The following is an 11,934-nucleotide window of genomic DNA, read 5'->3' as shown; positions in this document are numbered from 1 at the left end:
CCTACACTATATATGCAGAGACCTACTGGCTCCCTCAGGAATCCATAAAAGCACACGACTGGAAGCCATAATTTATATGTTAAGTGTTTAATATATCCTCCTCAGTCTTGGGGACTGAATGTCCACCCTAACTTTAATATCCTGGAATCCTAACATCAGATGTGATGTCAGGAGGTGGGCCCTTTGGCCAGTGCTTAGGCCGTAAGAAGAAAGCCTAGGTTACTTTTGTTGACACTGACCAAATACCTGACAAGAAACAGGGAGGAAAGAGTGATTCAAGCTCATGATTTTATAGCAGCTGTGGCTTCATCCATGACGTTGGGGAAGAGTGCCTTGGAAATGGGTAGCAACCACTAGTAGCCGTAGACTTACTGCCCTGCGTCTTACATGTGCATAATGTTCTACCTCCATAAACAATGCAAACGTGTCAGCCCATGGGAGAAATTTCATATCAGTAACACTTCATGGATGAGGTGAGTGTCCTCGCAGAAGAGACTGGAGAGAACTCCTGTGTTTTTGTGTACAGTGTGGGTACACTAAGAATCCTGGAGTCTTCACCTGGAAAACAGCCCTCATTGAAACACAACTCATGTGAGGGCAGAATGCTCTGGGACTTCCTGACATCAGAACTGTGAGAAACTAAAATTTCTATCTTGGTAAGCCATCTATTCTGCGTTTTGTTTTAGCACCTGGAAATAATATAAACATTGGGGATGTCTTGGATTCTTAAGATATCATCAAAGACCTGATGGGTTACATCTTCTGAAGTCAAAACTAAGGAAGGGTGGGTTTTTGTTTGTTTGTTTTTTTAGATTTATTTATTCTATATATGTGAATACACTGTTGCTATCTTCTGACACACCAGAAGAGGGCATTGGGGATCCCATTACAGATGGTTGTGAGCCACCATGTAGTTGCTGGGAATTGAACTCAGAACCTCTGGAAAAACTGTCAGTGCTCTTAACCACTGAGTCCCCTAATGAAGTATGAAAACACAAGACTATACAGGCTTATATGTAACCTTTAAAATAATGGTCTTATTCCCTCTCTCATCTCCTAAAAGATGTCATAAGGGTGAAAAAGATAATTGCCATTTTAATACTGTTATAAAAGTGGGTTGGAACTTGCATATCTTTTGCAGTCCCCCAAACCACAGTTGGAGAATAGCTAACCTGTAGGGCTGCCTCTGATGACCAGACTTGCAATATTCTGTGTGAATGAGATCTCCGTGCTTTCAGAGCTTCTGACTTTCTACACTGTCTTAATCATTTTCTGTTGCTATAAAGAAACGATTGAGACTGGGTAAGGTATAAAGTAGAGACATCTTGTATCTTACGGTTCTGGAGACTGCAAAGTCCACATCCAAGTGGCTGGACCTAATGAAGACCTCATGCTGCTTTAACTCAAAGAAGAAAGCAGAAGGTCAAACATTCCTATATAAAAAAGACAAAGAGCAAGGTGGGGAGGAGAGTTTATTCAGCTTACATTTCCACATTGTAGTCCATCATTGAGGGAAGTCAGGACAGGCTCTCAAACAAGGCAGGAATCTGGAGGCAGCATCTAATGCAGAGGCCATGGAGGGGTGTTGCTTACTGGGCTTATCATGGTTTGCTCAGCCTGCTTATAGAACTCAAAACCACCAGCCTAAGGATGGCACCACCCACAATGGACTGGGCCTTACCCCATTAATCACAACTTAAGAGAATGTCCTATGTGCTTGCTTATAGTTCAATCCAAATGGAAGTTCTATTGGATGGTTTTATCTCAACTGGACATAAGCTATAGTCATCGGAGAGGAAGGTGCCTCAAGTGAGAAAAATTACTCCCTTAGGTACAGCTGTAAGGCATTTTCTTAATTAGTGATTTAGAGGTGGAGGGCTCAGCCCATTGTGGGCAGTGCCATCCCTGGCCTGTTGGTTCTGAGTTCCATAAGAAAGCAGGCTGAGCAAGCCCTGTGAAGCAAGCCAGTAGGCAGCACTTCCCCATGGCCTCTGCATCAGTTCCTGCCTGGAGCTTCCTTCTCTGCTTGAGTTCCTGTCCTGACTGCCTTTGTAGCAGCAAGGTAGAAGTGTGACTTTACTAAACTCATTCCCAACTTGCTTTTTGGTCGTGGTGTTTTTGTTGCAGCAATAGAAACCCCCAACTAAGACTTAAGTATTTTTTAATTGAGGTTCCCTCCTCTCAGATGACTTTAGTGTGCTGTCAGGTTGACATAAAACTATCCAGCACACCCTCAGTTAGGATAACCTGCTGTAGGGCTATCTGATCCAGTTCCATGAGAATTAACTAGGTCATAGTCTCATGAGAAAGGCACTAGTCCCTTCTGCTCCCTATTCAGGTATTAATTTATTGAGATGGGGTCTTATTACGTAGCCCATTCTGGCTTCAAACTCAATCCTCCTGCTTCAGTCTCCAAAGTGGAGTTAGGGTTATTGGTATGTGTCACCGCACCCAGCAGTCATTCTTTTTTTTTTTTTTTGGTTTTTCGAGACAGGGTTTCTCTTTATAGCTCTGGCTGTCCTGGAGCTCACTTTGTAGACCAGGCTGGCCTCGAACTCAGAAATCCGCCTGCCTCTGCCTCCCGAGTGCTGGGATTAAAGGCGTGCGCCACCACGCCCCGCTGCAGTCATTCTTTTAATGTCCAAATCATCTGTTATATAGTAGGAACCAAATTTCAACATGGGTGTTAACTGGGGCCATACCATATTCAAACCATAGCAAGTGCCATGGGTTTTTCCCATGAGAAGTTAATACATGAAAAATTTGAGTTGCCTTTGTCAGAATGAAAAGGGAACATGAGCAGGAGAATGCCTATGTAAAATATGCCCATTATACCAATACTTACTTTAGAGCAAACAGCAACTGTAAATGGCTGTGCAGATGAATAGGTGCAAAAACTTCTGACCATGCACAACACCCAGAGTGCTGAGGACAAAGAACCCCTTGGGGCACTTACTTCCTCCAGTTGGCTCCTCAGCACCAGGCTCCTATGTGTATAATGAAACTGTGGTAACAGACTCCCAAACATTGGCTGAGAGAACATAGGGATGGCCTCCTCTCCTCCCTCCGAGTGCACTTTGGATGTGTCTATGTCCTCTCAGAGCTCCCTGTGTTTGCAGCCTGCCTAAAATGGCATTACTGGGAACTGCTGTGGAACCCTTCAAGAATGCCTACTGTCAGGGAGATACTTCCTGAGAGTAAAGGCAATTCTCGCGTAACCCTGTGGTCGTTCTCGATTGAGGTTGCTTTGGAAGAAAGAAGGCTAACTCTACTCACCATCCTTTGCATCCAAGCTTCACATATGTATTATATATGCTCTAGAGAAACAGAACTAAGGTGTGTGTGGATGTACATATATTATTCACATATGTGATATATATGAAGATTATTAGATTGGCTCCTTACAGGCTGTGGCCTAGCTAGTCCAACAATGACTGTCTACCAACAGAGAATCCAAGAATCCAATAATTATTCCATCTGGAGGCTAGATGCCTCAGCTGTCCTTCAGTGTACATTGGAAGTTTGAAGTTGGCTCTTCTTTTCCTTTCTTTAGGCTGCCACTAGAAGGTGTGACCAAGATTTAAGATGAATCTTCCCATCTGTCTTAGTCACTGCTCTACTGCTGTGAAGGGACATCACAATCAAGGCAACTCTTAGAAAGGAAAGCATTTAATTGAGGACTTGCTTATAGTTTCATCATGGCTGGGTGTATTGCAGCATGAAGGTACTGTGCTGGAGAAGTGGGTGAAACCTATATCCTGATTCACAGGCAGATCAAGAGACACTGAGCCTGGAGTAGACTTTTGAAACCTCCAAGCCCAACCACAACAACACACCTCCAACAGGGGCACACTTCACCAACTTGATACTAAGCATGCAAATATATAACCCAGCAGGGCCATTTTCATCCAAACTGCCACACTACCTCAGAAGATTTGAATTTACAGTGGGTCTTCCCACTGCAAGTGGTTTAATTAAAAATACTTCACAGGTGTACTCAGCTACTTGGGATTTTGTTAATACAGTTGTGGTTAAACTGACAACTAAGACTGGCATCACCTGTGACCACTTACTCTGACGCCCTTTGCGGCCATTGCAGCCAAGGAGTGACCCTCATTACAGAGGGGAAGTGATTTGAACTTCAAGCCTTGAGAACTGTGAGCTTTATTTTTTTTGTTTGTTTGTTTAATTAAATGCTTTTCTTCATAAATAACCCATTTAAAAGAATTTTGTTATTGTAATGAAATGTTTGTGCATTGGACTGCACAGAACAGCGGGGGTGGTCAGGCTGACTCTGGCCTGGAAGGCCAGTAAGGGACTTTAGTCTTCTCTTCCTTGTTGTTCCACTAGTCATTACAGCATTCTTTGCAGTTGCGTATTTGAAAGCAGGACAGGGAATTCCATGACCTACTTTCTGAGAAGAAAATCATGAGAGTAATAATGTTCTATGTCTTGAGGCTAAGACTCAAAAATAGACACTCCCAGTCACATTTCACTGTAAGAAGGTAGTCACTTGATCATATCTACTTACAGATGGAGCTGAGGAATGTCTCTGAGCAAATGTCATGGGCCTATCCACAGCTCCTCCTCGGGTAGTCAAGGTTTTCATGGAGACTTAAGAGTAGCCACTATATATTCCGTGAATTTTGCTATCAGCAAAGCATTCAACTTTTCAAGCTTTGTAAGTCCAAATCAATAGCTACAGGATTCTCTAAGACCTACAATAAACTGACTGTGGCAGTTCAAAACTGTTCTAAGTACTTGGAACATGGTCTCTTAGCTGGAACCATCTTAGAACCCAGAGATCATTCTGTAAGAACATGAAGCCTCAAGGAGAGACCATGTACCGATGCTGTGGTCAGTAGTGATAGCTGAGCCAAGCTGTTAAACCTGTCATTAATATATCTCGGTTCTCATCGTTTCTGGCTCTGGGTTGTTTAAATCCTCCAACTTGAGGCTATCAAGGAAAGAGACAAACAATCCTTCCTCTACCCTGTCCAAATTCCCAAACCATATAATATTTGAGCATAATAAAAAGGTTTTCTTAGTTTGATTTTTAAAGGGAGCGAAGGACATCGGGTGCAATTAACCTTTAGGGAGTACAGCTTTAGTTGTATATTTAAGTACTCCCACTTCTCAAACGTGCCCTTGAGAGAATTTTCTAAAATATTTAAAGTATCTACCCAATTAAGAATTAACTTTTATAGTTTAATCGCTCATTTTATGACATTTGCTGAATACTATATTTTAGTGAGGGTGCTTTAAGTTGTACGTTATAGAAGCCAATTGTATTGGCTGTTGAGTTTCTGTATAGACTTATAGCTTTTTGTGTGAAAAAATAAATACCATCAGACTTGTATCCCAGAGCATTCAATATCAGAGACTGCTGATAAGTAGTATCACATGCTTATAAAAACTTGTTTAATTGATATTTTTAATTTACAATAAGCCGGGTTATAAGTACCCATTCTTTGTGTGCACTCATATCATGAATTCAGGTGTGGCTAGAAAGACATTTTTCTATTTTAAAATAAGAACCACTAGTTATAAGCACTTCTAAAATATAAAACAAGCTAAAGTACATTGCTTTATAAAGATTTTTATGAAAGGTGCCCTATTAAAGATGCTATTTTGGAAAAGTGTATTATAGTCATTTGCATATTTATTTTTATATACTGATAATTCACATGATCTGTGTATTGCTTTAACAGTTTAACTATAAGCTGCTCAGCAAATGAAGTTTTATTTTTAAGGTATCTAACTACATACACATAGGCAAGCAGTTTGAAATCCAGACTCAGTTGTGTTGCTGTGCTACCCATCATAGGAAATCCTCCCCAAGTCCTTCTTTAGAGAACTGTGCAGAGGATTCAAGTAAGGTCCTTCTTCACTAAAATGAGGCTTATGAAAACCCAGCAAGATGTATCTCGGTCCATGTTTTAGACTGTGCTGAAAACAATCTGCTAAAGACCTCCAAAGCAGTTTAGACAACTTTGACTTAGCTGCAAGCCATGTGAACACCTAGTCACTTGACTTGAAATTGGAGCTGTAGACAAGAGATTCAAGATTTTCCTTCTGAGTTCACTTGCTAAAGACACTTCCTATTTTTTATGTGCTAAGAATGGAAAACTAAGAGCTATTTTTAAACAAAGAATAAAAATGATCAATCTGACAAATTGAGTTTTTACTAAATCTGTTGTATTGTAGACACTATTCCATTGGCAGTAGGGACATTTTAAAGGATTTCACACAGAATTTGAATTCTTGGTTTTGTTCTGTGTTATATTGTTGGTCTTACTATAAATTCCTCAAAAATATAGCTTACTTGCTTACCTGTATTATCAGCATTTCCCCATGCTAACAAAAAGTCTGTATTTGAAGTGACTATTTACTTAAACATTCATGTCATCTTGACTTGATCTACAAAGAACACAATATCTAATACTGAAGAGTTAATAAAATCATTATGGTAATAAAATATCTTATGATCTCTGATATCAAATCATACTCAATTTTGAATTTCACTATATTTAGTAATAAAAGGGGAAAGATAAAGACGTTTATCATGATGATAAAAATATGCATTTTAAGACGGTTGTTGGTAAAGATGTTATTTACATCGAGTCTGTAATATGTTAAAACGCCGTAGATGTCATTTACATACAATTACACAATGTTAAAATGCAGTTATATTTGCTTAAACAGCAACAATTAGTTAAATTCTCAATTTTAACTCCTGGGTTGGATATGATGTGACGATAGTAATAGAATAATAAATTGAATGATTTATTATAGCCTATTAAGGTTTTTACATAACTTCTATTTTTCACTTTTGAATCATATTTCTAAACCCATTAACCTCCCACTGTCTTTTTCTCCTACTGATTCACGGTGTAGTCTAACATCTCAGAATGAATCATTTTTCATTAGGGCATGCTTCACTTGCCCTAGGTACCATGCCAAAAGTTGATCTCAATTTTTGCCTTCCCGATCACTTTAATGCCAAAAGAATTTAGGTTCCCTGGCTATAATGATACATGCAGTCAGCTCGTTGTTTTTCTTTGAAAGGTTAATGAATCCAGTAGCAATAAAGACCTATGAAAACTAAAGCTCATTCAAAGTGTTAAAGATTTGATGTCTTATCCACACGCAGTTCATAAAGAACATCCTTGGCCTAAGGCAGTGTTAATAGATGAAAGATAAGACATTCCTGGGAGAGATTTGAAGTGTGGTAGACAGGGCTTTCTCAATATTTTTTCCTGCTGCATTTGCTGTGAAACTGATGTGGTCTCTGGTGGCGACAGGTTGTGGAGAAACTAGCAGTTTCTAATGTAAGTGGCAAGATGTATTCCTTAGTATACCGTTGTGTCTTCCTTCTGCCCTTACCTCTTCTCCATGTTCTCTATCCAACATCATTAGAGATTACCTGAAATTCATTGAAGACATGCAGGGTAAAGGCAGCATTCATGGTATCCAGGCAGCTAGGAGAAGGTTCTCAAAACCTACCCCCACAGTGACACACTTCCTCCAACAAGGCCACACCTCCAAATAGTACCACCTCTTGGCCAAGCATATTCAAACTACCCCAAATATCAATGATATTTTTGTCACACAACTAGAGAAAAAACACTTAGAAATCTTTATGGAAGCACAAAAAGTCCCAAAAGTTGCCAAGGCAATCTTAAACAGAAAAGGCAGTGTAAGGAGTCTAACAATGCCAGTTTCCAAGTATACAACAAAGCTATAGTAATGCAACAGTGTGCTCCTAGCACAAAAACCAGACAAGTAGATGAACAGCTCAGAAAGGAGCTCCCAGGTAGAGCTCTCTGAATTTTGACAAAAGTGGCAAAGGTGTTATGCTGAAGAAAAGACAATCTTTATAATAAATACTGCTTTAAAAAATGTTGCGGGGGGGTGGGGGTGTTGCATCTGGAGAGATGGCTCAGTGGTTAAGAGTGCTGGCTGCTCTTTCAGAGGACTGGGGTTCAATTCCCAGCAACCACATGGCAGCTCACAACTGTCTGTAACTTCATTCCAGGGCATCTGATATCCTCACACAGATGTACATGCAGGCAAAACACAGTGCACATAAAATAGAATAAAATGAAGAAAAAAAAAAGAAATGAAAAAATGTTTGTGGAGCTGAAAAGATGGTTCAGTGGTTAAGAGCACTTACTACTCTTCCAGGAGATTTGGGCTCAATTTCCAGCACCAACATGGCAGCTCACAACTGTCTGTAACTCCAAGACCTAACACCATCACACACAAATACATGCAGGCAAAACACCAATGCAGGTAAAATAAGAACAAGTATTAAAAAATATTTGCATGTAGAATACTAAATCCAAGCCCACATATCTCATCCTGTGCTAAAGTAGATTCACAATGGTTCCAGGTTAACGCAAGTCCTGAAACTTTGAGCCAACTACTGGGAAAGTGGAAGAAATGCTTTGCGTTCTCAGCCTAGGCTGTGGCTCTGTGAACCGGACTTCAGTAACTCAGGAAAGAGAGCACAGGTTGGCAGAATAATGACAAACTAAAAACTTCTGTATAGTAAAGGACATAATTGGCCAAATGAAGACTCGCTTGCAGAATGAGAAAAATCTTTGCCAAACACACCTGAAACAAACAAAAAAAATATTATCTAGAATATTTGAAGAACCCCAAACACCAAATCTCCCAAATTATCCAATCAGCAATCGGATTAATAAATCAAGTAGGCACAGTTCTCAAAAGAGAAATATAAATAAAAATCGATATTTGAACAAGCACTCAACACCCTTATCCAAGATTTGAATTTTCCATCTTACCTCAGCCAGAATAGCTGCACCAAGAAAAGAACAAATTCTGGTGAGGTTACAGGGGAAAGATTGACTTTTTATACTCAAGGTAACAATGTAAACTGTGTAGTCACTATGGACAATTGGAATAGAGGTTGCTCAAAAAAAAAAAAAAAAAAAAAAAAAAAAAACAGCTGTACTTAATACCAAATGACCCAATAACCATAACATTCCTGGGTGTACATCCAAAGGACTCTACGGCAGCGTATAATAGTGGTAGAAAACACATGTTTACTGTGGCACTATACATAATAGCCAAATTATGGAACCAGGCAAGTGAGTCTTGATAGGGAAATGGATTAAGAAATATGGGCACACACTTAAAGGAGGATGATATTGTGTCTTTTCAGGAAAATGGATAGAACTGGAGGGCATCCTATTAAGCAAAACAAGCCAGACGCAGACAAATAAATAGCACATCTTCTCTCTTGTATGGAATCTCAACTAGAAGATGAAAACAAACAGAACACACATAAGTGGAAGGGAGTGTTTGAGAAGAGGGAGGACTGAGTACCAGTGCTCAGCGGGCCAAGAGGATGACGAACGGTGAACACGAATGAGGTACCTGACATGTATGCTAGAAAGTGCCTAATAAAATCCATTATTTTGTACAATTTAAAAAAGAAAAATATATTGCCAATACAAACAACTGTCACTTTTGTGCTCTTTTGTGCTTTCTTTTAGAACCCTATTACTTCTGCCCTCTTCCCAGAAGTGCCGGAGGCGACCTGTACTCCATTGACCCAGAAACCCCTATCAAGTCATGTAAATCAAGAGGTTCAAATCTTTGTGTTAATTCCCAGAAAGCCTTCTAAGTGTCTGAAGGATGTGACTTTAAAGAAGCCATGTGTGCCTTTCTGGCAGTGGAGTGGAGAAGTCTATAGGTGCACCCAGGCCAAATGGTGGGACTGGACCCAAAAAGAAGGCTGCATGTTTGCTACACAAGCTTAAAAATGCAGAGAGTGATCCTGAAGTTAAGGGTTTAAATGTAGCTTCTCTGGCATTGACCATAGCCAGTGAACAAAGTCCCTACGATGCACCCATGAACTTACAACAAAGCTCATGGCTGGATTAGTCCGTACATAAAGTCCCCGGTCACATTGAGGTGATCTTCACTGAAAAAGAACAAATTGACCCGAAGCCAGAAGAGGAGGTTGCAGAGAAAAAAAAAAAAAAAACCAAAAAAACAAAAACCAGTATCCCAGAATAAACTAAAGAAACTAAACGTTTTTTTGCACAGGGATAAACTCTGTGTAGAATAGATGCAGATAAAATTTAAAATAAATAAACGAAGCCCTATCACTTTTACTACTACAAAATATCTCAAATCAATTAGGAATTTTTTAATGAAACCATTGATGCTGTCTGGAAAAGCACTGAAAAAGATTAATGAGTCAGCTATCCCCTGGTCTAATAGGAGAGTTTATGGAATCCATTCAGTTGACTCTTGCTGAGACTCCTCATTCTCCGATGAGACTCTCTAGAAACATTTCTTTTTATGTGTATGGGTGTTTTGCTGCCTGTGGCTGTGTACTGTGTGCATGCAGTACCTGCACAAGTCAGAAAACGGTGTCAGATACTGTGAGGCTGGAGTTGCAGATGGTTGTATACTGTCCAGTGGGTGCTGGGAATCAAGCCTGAGCCCTCTGGAAGAGCAGCCAGCTCTGGATGCTGCTGAGTCATCTCTCCAGCCTGTCTATATGACAGTTTAGCTGTCACTTTCCCAGCTCAAATGCAGTTTGGCCCTGATGTCTGCTGTGTCCTCCAGCCATTTGCTACTAAGAGTCCCGGAAGCAGGAAGCACAACCTTGAGACCCTGGCTCAGGCATGCAAGTGATTTCACTGCTCTTGGAGATGAGCCACCCATTCAAAGATGAGCAAAACCCCCGCGGCTCTGGCGCGGTTCTCGGTTTCTTTGTTTTTCATCTCATAAATTTAACTGCGCTCCTTTGATAAAGAGGCTGCTTCCTTTCAGGTTTAGATGGAAGCTTCCCAACATCAATCTCAACTCCCCTCTGCCTCTGCCTCGGTGTGCAGCCACCTCTTCTCCTGTGGTTACAATTTGCACGGGCCATATTTGGTTCTGCACTTTCCTTTTTCATAGTTTGTGTCCTTTGATGCAAAATGAATCCCGTAGACAGCCAAACACGGTCTATCCCTTTCCTACATTCTGCCGGTCTCTGTCCTTGAGAATATGTACTGTAGAGTACTATAATTGCTAACAATAAGAGGGTTCCCTTTGTCATTTTGATGATTGCTTTCCATATGCCTTCTTGCTGCAGTCTCTCAATCCTGTATTATCTGTGCATAAAGCTGACTTTTTTGTTTCTTTCTCGCCTACATATGTTTTTAGTTGTTTGAGATCTCATGCATGCACAGCATGTTTTGATGAAATCCTACCTCCCCTCCACTCCTGCCTTACCTATTCCCTCTATGCTTCTCTCCCAACTTCATGGCTCTCCTTTTTAAGCCCACTGAGTATATTTAGTGATGCTAGTGTGTGCATGGATGTGCACGGAGGGGCTACAACCCCAAAGACAACTGTTCTCCCTCTGCCAGCAGCTTCCGGTTGTCAATAACTTCTCAACCTGTGTGCCTGCTGGAGACTCTCTGGATGGTGCACCCACTTGAGTCAAAGGAGCAAGGTACCCACTGTAGAGAATTCGGGGGCTGGGGGACAAAGAGACCCAGGCCTGGAGCAGAGGGGTGTGGCCTGGAGAAGGGGAGTGATTGCAGCAAGGGTGAGTCTGAGATGCAGCTCAGTCTGCAAGGAGGAATATGGAGTCTATCTCCTAATCCAGCATCCTAGTCCTAATCCTTCCTGGTAAAGTCCTTGAGAAGCTAGGGATATAGGCAACATATCTCAACATAGTAAAAGCAATATAAAGCAAGTCCACAGCCAACATGCTAAATAGAGAAGAACTCAGCATTTCTGCTGAGTCAGGAACAAGACAAGAATATTTACTCTCTCCATTTCTGTTTAACACAGTGCTTATAGTCTTATCTAGAAAAAGAGACAGAGATGAAGGAAACAGAAACAGGAAGGGAAGAAGTCCAAGTGTTCTCATTTGAAAATGACATGATTTATGCAGAA

At 40.7% G+C, this 11,934-nt stretch overlaps 1 long non-coding RNA gene across 1 annotated transcript; it reads left to right on the top strand.

The window, feature by feature from the left end:
- The first annotated feature begins 3,563 nt into the window (after positions 1 to 3,563).
- Positions 3,564 to 10,039, top strand: LOC115030630 (uncharacterized). Its single transcript, XR_003836235.2, has 3 exons — positions 3,564 to 3,724; positions 9,191 to 9,401; positions 9,525 to 10,039. It is a non-coding gene; the product is annotated as an uncharacterized LOC115030630 (long non-coding RNA).
- Positions 10,040 to 11,934: the final 1,895 nt, after the last annotated feature.

This window comes from Mus caroli, unplaced genomic scaffold (genome assembly GCF_978045245.1).
Source record: "Mus caroli unplaced genomic scaffold, Mus_caroli_1 scaffold_3, whole genome shotgun sequence".
Lineage (NCBI taxonomy): Eukaryota > Metazoa > Chordata > Mammalia > Rodentia > Muridae > Mus > Mus caroli.
Note: the sequence above shows the minus strand (reverse complement) of the source record. Positions and strands in the feature narration are given on the sequence as shown.